General features: G+C 46.5%; 3 long non-coding RNA genes across 5 annotated transcripts; 1 reads left to right on the top strand and 2 right to left on the bottom strand.

The window, feature by feature from the left end:
* The first annotated feature begins 61 nt into the window (after positions 1–61).
* LOC131737459 (uncharacterized) lies at positions 62–8,327 on the top strand. The gene is made up of 3 exons (XR_009329076.1): positions 62–283; positions 6,511–6,582; positions 8,100–8,327. It is a non-coding gene; the product is annotated as an uncharacterized LOC131737459 (long non-coding RNA).
* Positions 8,328–9,709: 1,382 nt separating this feature from the next.
* LOC131737458 (uncharacterized) lies at positions 9,710–11,452 on the bottom strand. 2 transcript variants are annotated; one of them, XR_009329073.1, is made up of 3 exons: positions 11,141–11,452; positions 10,889–10,961; positions 9,710–10,347 (listed from the first exon to the last, which is right to left on the bottom strand). It is a non-coding gene; the product is annotated as an uncharacterized LOC131737458 (long non-coding RNA). The 2 variants fall into 2 exon arrangements; XR_009329072.1 differs by having other exon boundaries at positions 10,889–11,452.
* Positions 11,453–11,512: 60 nt separating this feature from the next.
* LOC117415530 (uncharacterized) lies at positions 11,513–14,105 on the bottom strand. 2 transcript variants are annotated; one of them, XR_009329075.1, is made up of 4 exons: positions 13,759–14,105; positions 12,397–13,157; positions 11,837–12,202; positions 11,513–11,579 (listed from the first exon to the last, which is right to left on the bottom strand). It is a non-coding gene; the product is annotated as an uncharacterized LOC117415530 (long non-coding RNA). The 2 variants fall into 2 exon arrangements; XR_009329074.1 differs by having other exon boundaries at positions 11,837–13,157.
* Positions 14,106–16,629: the final 2,524 nt, after the last annotated feature.

The following is a 16,629-nucleotide window of genomic DNA, read 5'->3' as shown; positions in this document are numbered from 1 at the left end:
ACCGCCGTTGACCAGCAGGGGTCGGTGTCGACGGGCAGGGTTCGCGGCCCCGCCCACCTCCACCAGCCAGGCCTGTAACCACGCCCCCTCACTACGCAACCAAGATGGCGGCACGGCGTGTTTGATGTGATGGGGGAGAGTTTTTATTTTTTTTATTGTTTTTTAGTTATTGTTTGACGTTTTTCTAGTGCGGTTCCAGCTTGGTGCTTTTTAAGAGTTTCAGCAAGAGAAGAAACGGCGGGTTTGAAGCAAGAATCCGCGTCGTAGCTTGAGTTGAGTTGAGGTGAGTGAGTGCGTATGTTTGCGTATTTGTTTTTTGTTTGTTGGTTTTGTAAATACATAGAACCAGCGGCTAACCAACGTAGGCTTGCACGTTAATATAATGTAGACTACTAAAAAAACTGTCACACGGGGCCATTTCTTTATTGATTTCTTGATTTATGTGCCAGAATAGGAACCCAAGGAGACACCGCAGGACAGTCCCGCGTGAGGGAACTGGGGTGAGTGTTTGCATTGCTGGCGTGCTTCCTTCACACTGAGAGCCAGTGGAAGAGACAGTTTCACAGCGTGTGTGTTTTAGACATTCGGAAAGCAGGGTGTGGAGCGAGATCCACTGAGAGCAAGGAGCATGGAGCGAGATCCACTGAGAGCAACGAGCATGGAGCGAGATCCACTGAGAGCAAGGAGCATGGAGCGAGATCCACTGAGAGCAAGGAGCACGGAGCGAGATCCACTGAGAGCAAGGAGCACGGAGCGAGATCCACTGAGAGCAAGGAGCACGGAGCGAGATCCACTGAGAGCAAGGAGCATGGAGCGAGATCCACTGAGAGCATGGAGCGAGATCCACTGAGAGCAACGAGCACTGAGCGAGATCCACTGAGAGCAAGGAGCATGGAGCGAGATCCACTGAGAGCATGGAGCGAGATCCACTGAGAGCAAGGAGCATGGAGCGAGATCCACTGAGAGCAAGGAGCATGGAGCGAGATCCACTGAGAGCAAGGAGCATGGAGCGAGATCCACTGAGAGCATGGAGCGAGATCCACTGAGAGCAAGGAGCATGGAGCGAGATCCACTGAGAGCATGGAGCGAGATCCACTGAGAGCAAGGAGCATGGAGCGAGATCCACTGAGAGCATGGAGCGCGATCCACTGAGACAAGGAGCATGGAGCGAGATCCACTGAGAGCATGGAGCGCGATCCACTGAGACAAGGAGCATGGAGCGAGATCCACTGAGAGCAAGGAGCATGGAGCGAGATCCACTGAGAACAAGGAGCATGGAGCGAGATCCACTGAGAGCATGGAGCGAGATCCACTGAGAGCAAGGAGCATGGAGCGAGATCCACTGAGAACAAGGAGCACGGAGCGAGATCCACTGAGAGCAAGGAGCATGGAGCGAGATCCACTGAGAGCATGGAGCGAGATCCACTGAGAGCAAGGAGCATGGAGCGAGATCCACTGAGAGCAAGGAGCATGGAGCGAGATCCACTGAGAGCAAGGAGCATAGAGCGAGATCCACTGAGAGCAACGAGCATGGAGCGAGATCCACTGAGAGCAAGGAGCACGGAGCGAGATCCACTGAGAGCAAGGAGCATGGAGCGAGATCCACTGAGAGCAAGGAGCATGGAGCGAGATCCACTGAGAGCAAGGAGCATAGAGCGAGATCCACTGAGAGCAAGGAGCATGGAGCGAGATCCACTGAGAGCAAGGAGCATAGAGCGAGATCCACTGAGAGCAAGGAGCACGGAGCGAGATCCACTGAGAGCAAGGAGCACGGAGCGAGATCCACTGAGAGCAAGGAGCATGGAGCGAGATCCACTGAGAGCAAGGAGCATGGAGCGAGATCCACTGAGAGCAAGGAGCATAGAGCGAGATCCACTGAGAGCAAGGAGCATGGAGCGAGATCCACTGAGAGCAACGAGCATGGAGCGAGATCCACTGCAGCCCTTTTACAATATGAGAATGACAGCTTCAACCAGGAGGGGCTTCAGTGTTACAATATTAGTTGAACAGCTGTAACCAGCACACACACACACACTGAGACTGAGACACACACACACACACACACACACACACACACAAATTCAAATTCAGAAATGCTTTATTGGCATGACGAGAGCGCTCAGGTATTGCCAAAGCTTTTATAATACAAAACAGAAATAATAAAACAGAAATACAAATTACAGAACAAAACAAACACAAAAAACCATTGTTCCCTTCCCTTTGAACGATATAACTACCTCCCTCCCTCTCTCCCTCTTTCCACCCTCCCTCCCTCCCTCCTCATCACCAGTAACCCATGGTCGTGTATGCAGGGTGTCACACACTGTCCCTCAGGTTGTGGCAGGCAGACACATACTGTGCTGCTAGATTTGCAGTTTGCTCCTCCTCTCCTAGAAGGATGGGGATTTTACTCGAATTGGAGAGGAGGTTAAACTCTGCCATTTGTTTTTTGAATTGGGGGATATATGTCTCCCGTATCTCTGTGTATTTTGAGCAGGACAACAGGAAGTGCAGCTCTGTCTCTACCTCTCCCAGATCACGGTGACAGCACAGCCTTTTTTCTTTGGCAATCCAATTTTTTTTGTGCCGGCCAGTTTCGATGGCCAGGCTGTGGTGACCGAGTCTGTACTCGGTCAGGATCTGTCTATGTTTTGTGTTTTTGACCCTGACCAGATATTCAGCCAGGGTAAATTCTTTTGTTAGGGCCAGATAGCATTGTAATTGATTGTGTGATTCAATTTCGTTATTCCAATGTACTTTATAATTGTTTTCCAGATTTAGATGAATTTGTTTCATTTTTTGTGCTGGGAGTTTTTTGTTGGTGCTGTTCTGAAGCTCGCTGGTATTAATTTGACTTATTTGGCTGAGCTTCAGTACCATTCTACTGAGGGGATTCTCTTGTGGGGGCTGTGTGCAGCTCCGCAGTGCAGCGCGGTGGTAGGACTGCGGATCAGCCTGCTGTAGACGGACCCGGTAGTTGAGCGCTCGTTTCTGTATGGAGTGGAGCAAGGGGAACGGGCCCAATTCAGCCCTGCAAGCGCTATTGGCTGCGCTCCTGTGAACCCGCAGGAGGTGTTTACAGAATTCCAGATGGAAATTCTCTATGGGGCTTTGATCCCATTTTTTATATTCAGGGTTCATAAGGGGACCCCATACTTCACTACCATACAGAAGGATTGGCTTTATTATGCTGTTGAAAATTTTTAGCCAAATTTTTATTGGTGGTTTAATTTTGTATAGCCGATTCTTTATTGCACGAAAAGCCCCGCGCGCTTTATCTCTTAATGCATTTACAGGCAGGTTGACCCAGGTAATTGTAGCTGGTGCTGTGCTCCAGGGTGTTGTTTCCCAGGGTGAAGCGGTACCTGTTTCCCTGAGATCTGGCTTTCTTCTGGAATACCGTAACTCTGGTCTTGTCCGGGTTTACTGTCGGTGCCCATTTCTGACAGTACTGCTCTAGCAGTGCCAGGCTCTGCTGCGACTCCTGTTCAGTGGGTGACAGCAGGACCGGGTCATCTGCATAGAGCAGGAATTTGATTTCTTTGTCGCGTAGAGTGATGCCAGGGGCCGCAGACTGTTCCAGCACCGTAGCCGACTCGTTGATGTAGATGTTGAACAGTGTTGGGCTCAGACTGCAGCCCTGTCTCGCTCCACGCCCTTGGGTGAAAAACCCTGTTCTTTGGTTTCCAGTTTTCACACCACACTTATTCTCTGTATACATTGACTTAATGATGTCATTAATTTTACCCCCTACACCGCTCTCAAGAATTCTAAGGAATAGACCTGGATGCCAAATTGAGTCGAATGCTTTTTTACAATCTATAAAACAAGCAAAGATTTTTCCTTTATTTTTTTGGTGCACATGTTTGTTGATTAGGGTGCGTAGGGTGTAAACATGGTCAGAGGTGCGGTAATTTGGTAGAAATCCAATCTGACTCTTACTCGAGACGCTGTGTTCGGTAAGGAAGGCCAGTATCCGGGCGTTAACGATACTGCAGAACACCTTCCCCGGATTACTGCTCGCACAGATGCCTCGGTAATTATCGGGGTCGAATTTGTCTCCGCTTTTATGAATTGGTGTTATTAGCCCTTGGTTCCAGATGTCAGGGAAACAGCCCCCAGCCAGGACGAGGTTGAATACTTTGAGCAGGGCCGCCTGCATCCTGGGGCTGCTGTGTTTCAGCATCTCGTTTACGATGCCGTCGGGCCCGCAGGCTTTCCTGGGCTTGAGGGCTTGGAGCTTTTCTTGTAGCTCCGGTCCTGTTATTGGGAAGTCCAGCGGGTTCCGATTGTCCTCGATTATGGTTTCCAATTTGTGTAGTTTTTTTTAAATAGAATTTTGGTCCGGATTTAATTTGTTTTCGTCTAATTCTCGATAAAGTTTATCAAAGTCATTTTTCCAAATGTTACCATTTGTGATTGCCAATTGGTGACTAGTTTTTGATGTGTTTAATTTGTTCCGTAGTCCCCGAAAGGAATTTTGCTCTATGGATTCTTCAATTTGGGATAATTGTTTGGACCCGTGTTCTTCTCTTTTCTTATCGAGAAGGTGTTTGTATTGTTTCAGAGCCTTGCAGTAGCTGAGTCTCAGTTCGATATCGTTTGGCTCTCTGTGTTTGTGGTTTGACAATTTTCTTAATTCTTTTCTGTTTGTTTTACACTCCATGTCAAACCATTTTTCATTTGATTTCTTTTTAGAATTAGTTGGTTTTCTTGAGTTTTGATTTTGTAGCTGTTGTTTTGAATATAACATTGATTTCTTTGATGGCCGAATTGATTCCATTGTTGTCTAATTTAAAACATTTAGTTAGAAAGCCGTTTAGCATACTTTCTATTTGTGCACTATGAATTGGTTGTTTATATTCCTCAGCACTGCTTTGTGTCCACTTTTAGGCTGGTTCAATTTGGCGGGTGGGGTCGGGTTTGAATTATGTAGTTTTGGGTTCGTTTTTAGATACGGGACTGTTTGGCAGCGGTCCGATAGGGGGTTTTGTTGCCGGACTATAAATGCATTAATAGATTCTGGGTCCACGTCTGCGATGGCGTAGTCCGCTACACTATTACCTAGAGCAGAGCCGTATGTATATCTGCCCCGGGAATCCCCTCTGATCCTGCCGTTAACGATGTACAGACCCAGGCCTTTACAGATATGCAGGACCTGCTTCCCACTCTTGTTCACCACGCTGACAAAACTATTCCTCTGCGTGGTGATGGGTGTGTGGTACAAAGAGGTCTGCTGTCCGATCCCATGGCTGTTCCCCTCTGTGCTGATGTAGTCGACCTCTCTGCCGGTCCTGGCATTGAGATCTCCACACAGCAGCACAGAGCCCAGGGACTGGAAATGGCTAATTTCTGATTGTACATTTTGGAAGCACCCCTCTCGGTGGTAGGGGGAGTCAATTGGTGGCATGTAAACTGCGCACAGGAATGTGTCAGATTGGGATTGGATGTTTGTTTTTTCAATTTTGAGCCATAAATGTGTCTCTCCTCTTTTAACTCTGAGACACACACACACACACACTGAGACTGAGACACACAGTCACTGAGACGGAGACACACACACACACACACTGAGACTCACAGACATGCACTGAGACTGAGACTCACAGACACGCACTGAGACTGAGACACACACACACACACACACTGAGACTCACAGACACACACTGAGACTGAGACTCACACACACACACAGTGAGACTCACACACACACACTGAGACTGAGACTCACACACACACACTGAGACTCAGGTGCACACACAGTGTATAAGTTGGTGAGTATTGTCCTACCCATTGCGGACGTGTTTTAGTGCTGCACAGCACAGTATTGTGTTAAAATGAGCTGCTCACAGTGGCAACAAATTACTTGAATTGTTCAGTCGCTTGTTTGTTAGTCAATTAAAGTGGCTTCATACGAAAGCAGTTGAACAATCACAGCGGTTCTTCTGATGTCTCTAAAACGTGAATTCCTTTGAAAGAATTGCAAATGATTCAAATGGAATGGGGGGGGGGGGGGGGGGGTTTGATTTTGAAAAGGAATTGGAAACGTAGACGCGGGGCTGTGCGCGTCGCGTCTGGCGCGCCCGACCTGCACGACACTGCGTCCCCGAGCGGGACCTGCGTGCAGCGTTGCCAGTTAGATGAAGCGCTTGTCAGGCTCTCTGGCCACGTCGAAGCGCGTCGCGACGTTCCGCGGCGGCTTGAAGCGTTTTGTTCTGTTGCGTTTCGGACGGCGCTTTGACTGCGGTCGCTCTGCGGAGAGCGGTAGGGCCGTGCGCTCCGGGGAATCTGTGTTTGCGGCTGCAGCGAGTATTCAATCCGCCCGGCGATGTCTTTGAGTCTGTTTGAGTTTGCACGAAGCCCTTGTCCTCTCTGTCCCTCACACACTGCACCCCACCCCGCGCGGCGCGTGACTCTGACGGGGAGCCGCGCGGACGCTGCCTGAAGGCAGCCGCAGAAGAGATGTTTGGAGGAATGCGTGGTGTTGTATGTCTCTGTTTATCGCTGCAGGTGTTGCGAGTCCAGTGTCGCTGCGGTTTGCTCGAGGGATGAAGGATTGCGCTCCATCGACGCGCAGCAAGGGTAAATCTGTCTCGTTTAACCCTACCCCCAACCCTGCCCCCCCCCTCCCACACCCCCACTCTCCTGTAATATTGAACCAAACAGCGTGCGATCCTCTGACAAGCGTTGAGAACAGAAGGCAGTGAGAAAGACGTGAGTAAGGATTGCACGCGGTTGCCTTGCGTTGTTTCGGTGTGTTTTTTTTTCGTATTAGTTGCGTGTTGACGTGGAGCCACAAAAGAAAAGCCGGCGTGTGCAAAGTGTGATGAAACGCTCGTCGTTTTAAAGCGTCGGGCGAGAGAAGCGTTTGGTTTCAGTCCCAGTGCGGCGCGTGTCCTCGTGCGAGTCAGCAGCGAGCGTGGAGTTTGAATATTGTCTCTGCACAGTCCTGTACAATGCAGCGTGAGTCGGAGTTAATCTGTGCGCGTGTGTTTGAATGCAATGTGATGTTTTGTTTGTGGTCTTTCATTGGTGAAGAAGAGTTTGAAACGTTTCCCAGGCAAAGAGAGACTTGTGCTGATCAAAAGCCTCCTGATGATGCAGTTTGAAGAAGTGCTCTGCAAAGCCTGCTGGGTTTGCCGTGAGTGTTCTGTAATTGTCGATGAACACGCAATGCAGACAGCTTGATGCGCGCGCGCCCGAGTCTTGTCGTCCGTCCTTCCTCCCTTCCTCCTCACTGCTGCTGCATCTCCTGTGCGTTGTTTGGTTTCTGTGTTTTCTTTGTTTGATGTGCTTGCGTGGGCTCTGCGCCTCGCTTCACTCCCTTGCTTGGTTGGGCTGGCTGGGTCTGTGGCCGAGTTGTCGCAGTTTGTTGTTCTGTTCTTTTCTTCATTTGTTTGTGCTCTGTGTCCGAGTTGTGTTTCGTATAGGTTTTCACTCTCTCTCTTGCTCTGTGTTTAGTGCCTTTGCAGTGGTGTTTGGATTGGCACGCGATGCTGTGGTTTGCGCGGCTGTCTCGTGTTTGAGGCGCCGCTGTTGTTGTCCCTCGTGTCAACGCTTGCGTTGTGATGTGGTTGCAGGTGTACCGTGTTTCTCGTAGTGGTTTTGTTCCTGTAATGTGTTGGGGATTGTTCCACTCCTGCTGTTGTGTCACTTTTCAGTAGTTGAGGGGTGTGTGTGCTTTGTGTTTACAGTGTTGAGAGGCAGGTGCTTTGTGTTCCAGTCTCCCTGTGTTTGTTGTGTGTGATGTGTAGCCCTTGCGCTGTGGTCTCAGTCTGTCTTGCGATTGTTCTGTAGTCCCGACGTGCTCTTTAGATGGTGCAGTGTGTGTCTGTATTGCAATCCTGTTCTTTGTTGGGTTGTGTGTTTTTTGTGCAATTCTTCCTTCCAGTTTGCTTGGTCCATCTGCGTGTTTCCTGGCAGGTGCTGCGACTGGTCAGCCAGCTTGTGGAGGGTAAGGGATTGAATGTTGTTACAGAGTGCTTTTCTTCTGTGAATTTGCTTGGGGCTGGCTGAGAATGCAAGTCAGGTGTGTGGCTCTATCGTTGGCATTGTGCGTGTGTGTACGATTGCGGTGTGCCTCTTGTGTTTCTCTCCAGGTTGGTTGAGGATGAGGCCCTGATCTGAAGAGGCTGGGTTTGGCTCGATGGGAACTGAAGAGAGTGGTCCTGTCCCATGTTCCCTCCCCTTAATAAAAGTGGTTGTGGTGTGTTGGCTCATCATTGTTTCCTTCTCTCTTTGCAAATGTCTTTTCCTAAGAGCTCCAGCAGTTCAGTCCTCCTTCTCTATAAAAGGAGGAAAGAGAAAAGGGAGGGAAAGGTAGATAGGAAGAGGCTAGGGAGGGAAAGGAGAGAAGGGGTGAAGGGGTAAGGTGGTGGGTAGGGTAAGGGGGGGGAGATGTAGTAAGGTGGCAGGAAGGTGTGAGACCAGTTGTTATCTGACACAAGATAAATTCCTGCTCTGAACAGCAAGGGGCAGTAGTAGTGCTTGAATCGAGTGTGAGCCATCTCCCAACGCCACATGTGGGAGATAGGTTCTGGGCCTACTATGAGTATTGTTGAATGGCTGTTTGATATATATTTTTTTAAGTCAGGAAAGTGCTTTGGGCCCTTGTGGTGGGGCAGCCTCTCCTCCCAGCTCCATTTCAAAGGCATTCCAAATGAAATTGGTGCAATTTCATTTGTAATGTGCCTCCATGGAGCTGAGAGGAGAGGCTGCCCCACCACAAGGGCCCAAAGCACTTTCCTGACTTAAAAAAATATATATCAAACAGGTTCTGGGCCTACTATGAGTATTGTTGAATGGCTGTTTGATATATATTTTTTTAAGTCAGGAAAGTGCTTTGGGCCCTTGTTGTGGTGGGGCAGCCTCTCCTCTCAGCTCCATGGAGGCACATTACAAATGAAATTGCACCAATTTCATTTGGAATGCCTTTGAAATGGAGCTGGGAGGAGAGGCTGCCCCACCACAAGGGCCCAAAGCACTTTCCTGACTTAAAAAAATATATATCAAACAGCCATTCAACAATACTCATAGTAGGCCCAGAACCTGTTTGATATATATTTTTTTAAGTCAGGAAAGTGCTTTGGGCCCTTGTGGTGGGGCAGCCTCTCCTCTCAGCTCCATGGAGGCACATTACAAATGAAATTGCACCAATTTCATTTGGAATGCCTTTGAAATGGAGCTGGGAGGAGAGGCTGCCCCACCACAAGGGCCCAAAGCACTTTCCTGACTTAAAAAAATATATATCAAACAGCCATTCAACAATACTCATAGTAGGCCCAGAACCTGTTTGATATATATTTTTTTAAGTCAGGAAAGTGCTTTGGGCCCTTGTGGTGGGGCAGCCTCTCCTCCCAGCTCCATTTCAAAGGCATTCCAAATGAAATTGGTGCAATTTCATTTGTAATGTGCCTCCATGGAGCTGAGAGGAGAGGCTGCCCCACCACAACAAGGGCCCAAAGCACTTTCCTGACTTAAAAAAATATATATCAAACAGCCATTCAACAATACTCATAGTAGGCCCAGAACCTATCTCCCACATGTGGCGTTGGGAGATGGCTCACACTCTAACCCCCACACACAACTTCAGTCCTGCCCATGTCAAAGCCCCAGTCACACTTTCATTTGTGACACATTCAACACACCCTTCATTCACACTCAAAAGAATGGCCCACAGAAACACAATAAATCAAGACAGACAACTCTATCCTTTCAAATGCTTTATTTCACAAAACATGCAAGGTAAATGCAAAAACAGGTCACATTTATACCACCATTTCAAAACACTTCATTATACAATGCTTCACTTAGATACATCTTACACTTCACATTACAGCAATGAAAGAAAGAACAAACAACCCCCCCCCCCAGGCAGTCAAACCAGTCAGGTGGCATACTAAAGTCAGGGCAGTCCAGAAAGTCAAGTCATTCCAGGGTGTGGCACAGGACAAAACTATTACACTACACATACCTCCATCCTGAAGCTGCTCTGTCAAATCCTCCTTCATGCTGCAAAACTACACCACCACAAGACACCTGAAAAGCAAAAATCACCAGCCTCCAGTCAAGGGAGAGGAAGCTATGCAACCCTTCTTGAAACTGCAAAACAGAAAAACTCTTGCCTGCACACAATACATACAAAACTAAACCAGCAATACAACATCAGCGTCAAGTCTTTCAAAAGTAACGAGCACTTTGCTCATCCACTTCAGCAGCGTTGCGGTCACAACTCCATGCCAAATCTTCCAGTTCCTTTCCCAGCACCAAATCAAACTTCTGGAGCAGCCGTGACAACCACAGCAGCACACGTGCTAAAGGCAGTACTCCAAAGAGTCATACCAGCACCTGGAAAAGCAAAAAACACAAAAAACTGTTAGTCAAATATTTACAATAACCTTCCACAAAAAAAACAGCCAAAAAGCCACCTCAGTGCCACCAGGTGTGCAGACAGGAGCCACCACCAGAGATAGACAGGGCAGCAAGAAGCACTCGGAGAAACTCACTACAGAGAGAGAGCTACACTTTCAATACCACAACGCTTCTGTCAAGCAATTACACAAACATTTCAAAAAAACACCCCACCCCAAAATACTACTTTCAATAACTTGCACACACTCAATCTTAACACTAGAACAATGCTCTGACTTTACATTACTTTTATACACACACCAATGTTTGCACATCATTACCTATTAACAGGTCTTGATTTAAATTTTTATTTTAACCTTGCAGGCGTGTTTTTACACTCCATATAAAACAAAACTGCTTCAGTGTAGTGCTGCTACTTCCCTCAGCTTCCCCAAAATCAATTCAGCTGCACTCTACAGATACACTTCATCAGCACTACCACACAAAGAAACAAACCCAATGGGTCACAATACTCAACTTTTCATTCTTCAACTTTAACTGAAGGCAAAACACAGGAGAGGAGGCAGGCCAGCCAGCAGCACGATTCACATCTAAAAAAAAAGACAGAACACACAAACAAAAATTCACAACAGACTCCAGGTCACAGCCTCACTGCATCAGTCACAAACCCCAGGGTGCTACCAGTGACCTCACACCCCATGCAAAACACAGGTTAATACAGACAGTCACACAGCACATGAAGGCTTCTAAAACAAAAACTATACTTAACTTGTAACCAGTCTGTATCGTGCTCGCCAAACACACCGCCAAGGAAATCCACAAGTCTGACCAAACCTGTGCACAAAATCAAAGGAGAATCAAGTCAGCTCTTCAATACAAACCACATCATACATACAGCTCACAAGTGCCACCGGCGTGCAACACACAAAACCCCCCAAAAATTCCTTCATACTGCGCTCGTCCCCTTCCTCAGATGAAGTCCCACAGGGGGGGGGGGGGGGAGGTTGGCTCAGCAAGGCACTGCCCTTTAAAACCGCTCAGATGAGGATCACAAGAGCCATACAAAACTTAACACCCCACTACATGCATCTCAAGTGCCAACACAATGCCCCTCCTGAAACTATACAAAATAAGCTACTTGCCTCAAGTCGTGAAACGCCTTCGAAAGTAAAAACACAGCTGCAGGAACAGCCACTGAAGCCAGGACTCTGTCAAGAAAGACAAACACATTAATAGCAACCTTCTGCAGGAGACTGAATTTAAAAAAAAAAAAAAAAAAGTCAACTTTTCACAGTGTACACCAGTGACCCCACAGTGCAGCATGCGGAGCACAAGGTTAATGGGGGGGGGGGGGGAGGGACACGAGGAGAATCGATATACATGTAGTACCTCTTCACTAGAGATCCAAATGCACACATTTCAGCTACTACACACTCCCTTTAAAACAGAAACGTGTGTAAATCACCTGTCAAATCCACGCAACATGCAGGAACAGACTAAAAATCACTCCTCGTCTGAGTCAGGACCAACCACTGGAGCAACACGGTCAGGAATCTGTCAAAGACACACAGATCAGCAACAACAAAACACACAAGTACATTCTAGAAACTGGGATGAAAAACATTTAACAAAATTAGTTACGTGTTACGTGTTACACTCCCCGGACCACACTTTAAAATACTTTTACAAACTAAAACCACTTTCAAATACACTGGAGTTAAAGTCTCATTAGGATATGAATCTGAAACACTTGGGCAGAAAAATAAGCGTAACATTGAAACAAATACTTAGACTTCAGGGATCGTCACATCCACATCGGACTTCTGAAATTCTACAAGACAAAAACACACACCTTTACGATCAGGCTCGCGCAATGGCATAAAAAAAAAAAAAGAACAATTACATCTCACGTCAACACCAAAACATTTCATTCACTCGGGTCTTCCTTGCAAAGTTACACATGCAACACATCAAGGCCTGTGGAATCTACAAACACATTTATAAAAACAATAAACACTAAATTACCTCCTCCAACCTCTTTCTGCATCGCTCAAGTCTGAAAAACAAAAACTTTACATTTACAGTAAAGCAATGTATTTTCACGCACACATTGAAACACGAGCGAGCCTTTCCAGCTATACAAAGCAATGCTGCGAGAGAGATCAAATGCAAAAAAAATAAAAAAAAAAATTCTCCAAGTGCATAGCAAGCCTAAAACTCTCAAAACGTTTATGAAACATTACTTGGGCAAAAAAAAAAAATACAAAAAAAATAGCTTATACACTTCTCAAAACACCAACTTGCAGGAAAATGCCTTAAAATGTGTTGGCACAAACAAACTTACCTTGGAAGACAACAGAACTGGTTTCAATCTAACGTCACATTTCAGGAGCTAGATTTACAAATCTTCATCAGGATTGGTTTCAGCCCGCTGCTCGGCACACCGGGGGAGAGTCGGGGGGTAATGCAGCGTCAAACTGGATCCCCCGTCTCCTGGAACCAGGGCTCAAGCTCATTTCTTTACATGAACATAAACTTCAGGTTTAGAAGTTAAAATTTCAAGCATATTGGGAAGCCAGACTCATGCTTTTAGCCAACCATAATTCCTGAACGAAACGAGCACCAGTGTGAAATACTTCAAAACTTTTATAAATAATTGAAACACCACACACCTTGGCCAAAGTCACAACATTGTAAATGAAACGCATTATCTTCGTTATTATAAAACACACACTACACTTATCTTTGAAGGTCTGGAACAGGTTAACTTGAGGATTAGAGTCCATCTGCACACAAACACAGGAGAAGAAAAACATATAATCGAAAAATTACAGTTATTTGACGAGTCAACACAATTTTACCTTTGTTTTTATTTGAAGAAACGCGGGACCCACATGTCTGCTAACATCACATAAAATCAACACATTTTATTGAACCGAGCGCCACAAAGCCGAGACAACGAGCAAACTTTAAAAGCCAAACAAACACGGCTATGCGGAGAGACCCAATACCCTAAACATTGGAGAAAGAAGAAAAAAAAAAGAAAGAAAAACCATTCACCGCCACCGCCATCCACCGAAGCGCTGCCGTCGGCATCAGTCACTGTTCTCTACCGCCCAAGCGGTCCTATTTAAATCGCAGATGTAATTAGTTAATTAATAGAGCGCGCTTCAATTTGCACGTGGAATTCCAATCAATGCATTCGTTTATTCTATCCATCCATCCATCCATCCATCCATCCATCCATCCATCCATCTATCTATCTATCTATCTATCTATCTATCTATCTATCTATCTATCTACACCATCGCCACTATTTCGCTGCTAACATTAGCCGTACACAAAACACATTCTTAAGATTATAATACCCACTTTCTCTAAGCTTACCGTTCATAAGATATATCCCTCTTTCTTCAGCCTTCAGTCTAGATTTGGAAACATTGTAATGAGCCCCACTGTACTCAATGTCCGTTGCTGGTGCGGGGTGTTCCTAATATAATGGCCACGCCCTCAGCGCTGTTTCGGCTAATCCAATACCGTAACAATGCTGCCACCCAGTGGCGACAAAATGGAACTGCTATACAAGTTCGTGTCTCATGTGGTCAAATTCAACCAACTTGGCAATGCAGTTTTCCGTTGTGAGGCGTAGGCACACTGTATGTATATACCATTTTTAGATACGGCATTTAGACATTGTACTGTTTTGTCTGCTATTATATAAGATGGTATGCAAATCGAAAACTTTAGCAGCCGCCTCCTCGCTACAATTGGATTGGTTACACGCAGATCCATCACAGATGAACAGCCTATCAGATGAGGGAGCGGGCGGTGTGATGATGACGCTGTCGGGTCTATAAAAGCCCCGGTGTTCAGCTCAGTCCCTTGGGGAGACCGGGGTGTTATTTTTGATGGTGGCGGCAGCAGCCTTGTTTGAGTCGCTGCGCATCTGCAAATCCTCGGCAAACGCGACGTGAAGATTAGCGATTGAAATCGTGCAGCCTCCTCGGGATGCGGTGGGGACGGACGGTCAGCCTCCCGATGCTGCGGCGCTCGCCGCTGTGCCCTGACGGGTCCCGGAGAGGCTCAGTGTTGCAGGTAGAGCCGAGCCGAGCCGAGCCGCGCCGCGCACAGAATTGCGTTTCTCTGAGCTCCGACACGCTTCTAAATGTTATCCTCGTATTTGAGCTTGTCTTGTCGTTTTATTTGTGTTTCTGTATTTTGATGTGGAGTTTGATTTATTTTCAGTGTATTTATTTAATGACAGTTTGCCGGAGTTAGATTTCATTGCTCTCATTTAAAAGTGGTTTGTTACTTGAGAGCTGTGGAGTGTTTACACGCTTGTTGAAAGTTATTTATTTGAAACCATGTTTCTGAACTCCGATGTCTTGTTTTTAAGTCGCCAAGCATCAAGTGCACATTGAGTAGTCTAGTTGATTTAAAACTGTAAGGAAATTAACGAAGGAAAAACGTTCCAGTCACAACGAAGCGGGGAGAGTCACAAATACTTTAAAAACTCGTTTAACTTTTAAATAAAGCTTTTTTTTGTTTTGTTTCTTACCTGCTGTTCTTAAACGCTGCTGATAATAGTAGAAAGCTAACGCTCTGTCTCTCTCACACACGAGCTCCCTACACAGACCTCCCACGATGCACCCCCTGTTTAAAGTCACGTGACTACACAGACCCCCCACGATAAACTCTCTGTTTAAAGTCACGTGACTACACAGACCCCCCACGATAAACTCTCTGTTTAAAGTCACGTGACTACACAGACCCCCCACGATGAACTCCCTCTTCAAACAGTCACGTGACTACACAGACCCCCCCCCCCCCCCCCCAGTAATGATAGTGAAGCATGGCTTTCCTTATTCAGTAAGATGTATATGTGTGCTCTAATCAATCTACCAGCAGCTACACTTGCAAACGGTCCTCAAACACTTACTTCGTGTTATATCACGGAGGATATATATATATATATATATATATATATATATATATATATATATATATATACACACACACACAAACAAACTGCAAATTGTTTTTCTTATTGTACAATGTTCAGGCTTCTTCAGATAGCATGGTTGGAACAGCAGGGTACACACACACTGACACAGACACACACAGCACACACACACTCACACACACAAAAAGACACTGACACAGACACACACACTCACTCTGATCTCTTGGCTTCTCCTACCACATTTGCACTGGTGTTTCCCAGAACTACCTGTCCTTCTCCTCGGACTCCCACATCTCAGACCGTGTCTCACCACCTCAGATTCATCCTCTAAATCCAACTTCTGCACTTTCCTTCCAGTGTCCCGACATCCCCTCCGACTGGTCATGCCTTCACTCCACTGGCCATCCTCCCATGCGCTCCAGCACTGCTCCACCTCCTCCAGACCCCCCTGTTTAGACTGTGCATGTAGATCTCTTGATCCGCCCCTCCTGCTCTGCGCTGGACTCGCCTGACCTCAGCACCACATCACTGGATCCTCAGCTGATGCGCTATCCTTACACTGCTAATCTGTCACTGTAGATAGAACTTGCTGTAACCCTGGCTGCATCCTAGTTCATATTGTATTCAAGTCATATTATTTACATTTACTGTAAACACTGTTGTATGTACACACACTAGGTTAGCTGGCTCTCAGATCCACAGTACAGCACTGAGTTCTCTATACTAGACTGTATTGAATTAGCTGCTCTCAGATCCACAGCACTGAGTTCTCTACACTAGACTGTATTGAATTAGCTGCTCTCAGATCCACAGCACTGAGTTCTCTACACTAGACTGTATTGAATTAGCTGCTCTCAGATCCACAGCACTGAGTTCTCTACACTAGACTGTATTGAATTAGCTGGCTCTCAGATCCACAGCACTGAGTTCTCTATACTAGACTGTATTGGATTAGCTGCTCTCAGATCCACAGCACTGAGTTCTCTACACTAGACTGTATTGAATTAGCTGGCTCTCAGATCCCCAGTTCAGCACTGAGTTCTCTACACTAGACTGTATTGAATTAGCTGCTCTCAGATCCACAGCACTGAGTTCTCTACACTAGACTGTATTGAATTAGCTGCTCTCAGATCCCCAGTTCAACACTGAGTTCTCTACACTAGACTGTATTGAATTAGCTGCTCTCAGATCCCCAGTACAGCACTGAGTTCTCTACACTAGACTGTATTGAATTAGCTGCTCTCAGATCCCCAGTTCAGCACTGACTTCTCTACACTAGACTGTATTGAATTAGC

The sequence above is a fragment of the Acipenser ruthenus genome, chromosome 7, assembly GCF_902713425.1.
Source record: "Acipenser ruthenus chromosome 7, fAciRut3.2 maternal haplotype, whole genome shotgun sequence".
Lineage (NCBI taxonomy): Eukaryota > Metazoa > Chordata > Actinopteri > Acipenseriformes > Acipenseridae > Acipenser > Acipenser ruthenus.
The sequence above is the reverse complement of the archived record's forward strand: the minus strand, read 5'-3'. Positions and strand labels throughout refer to the sequence as shown.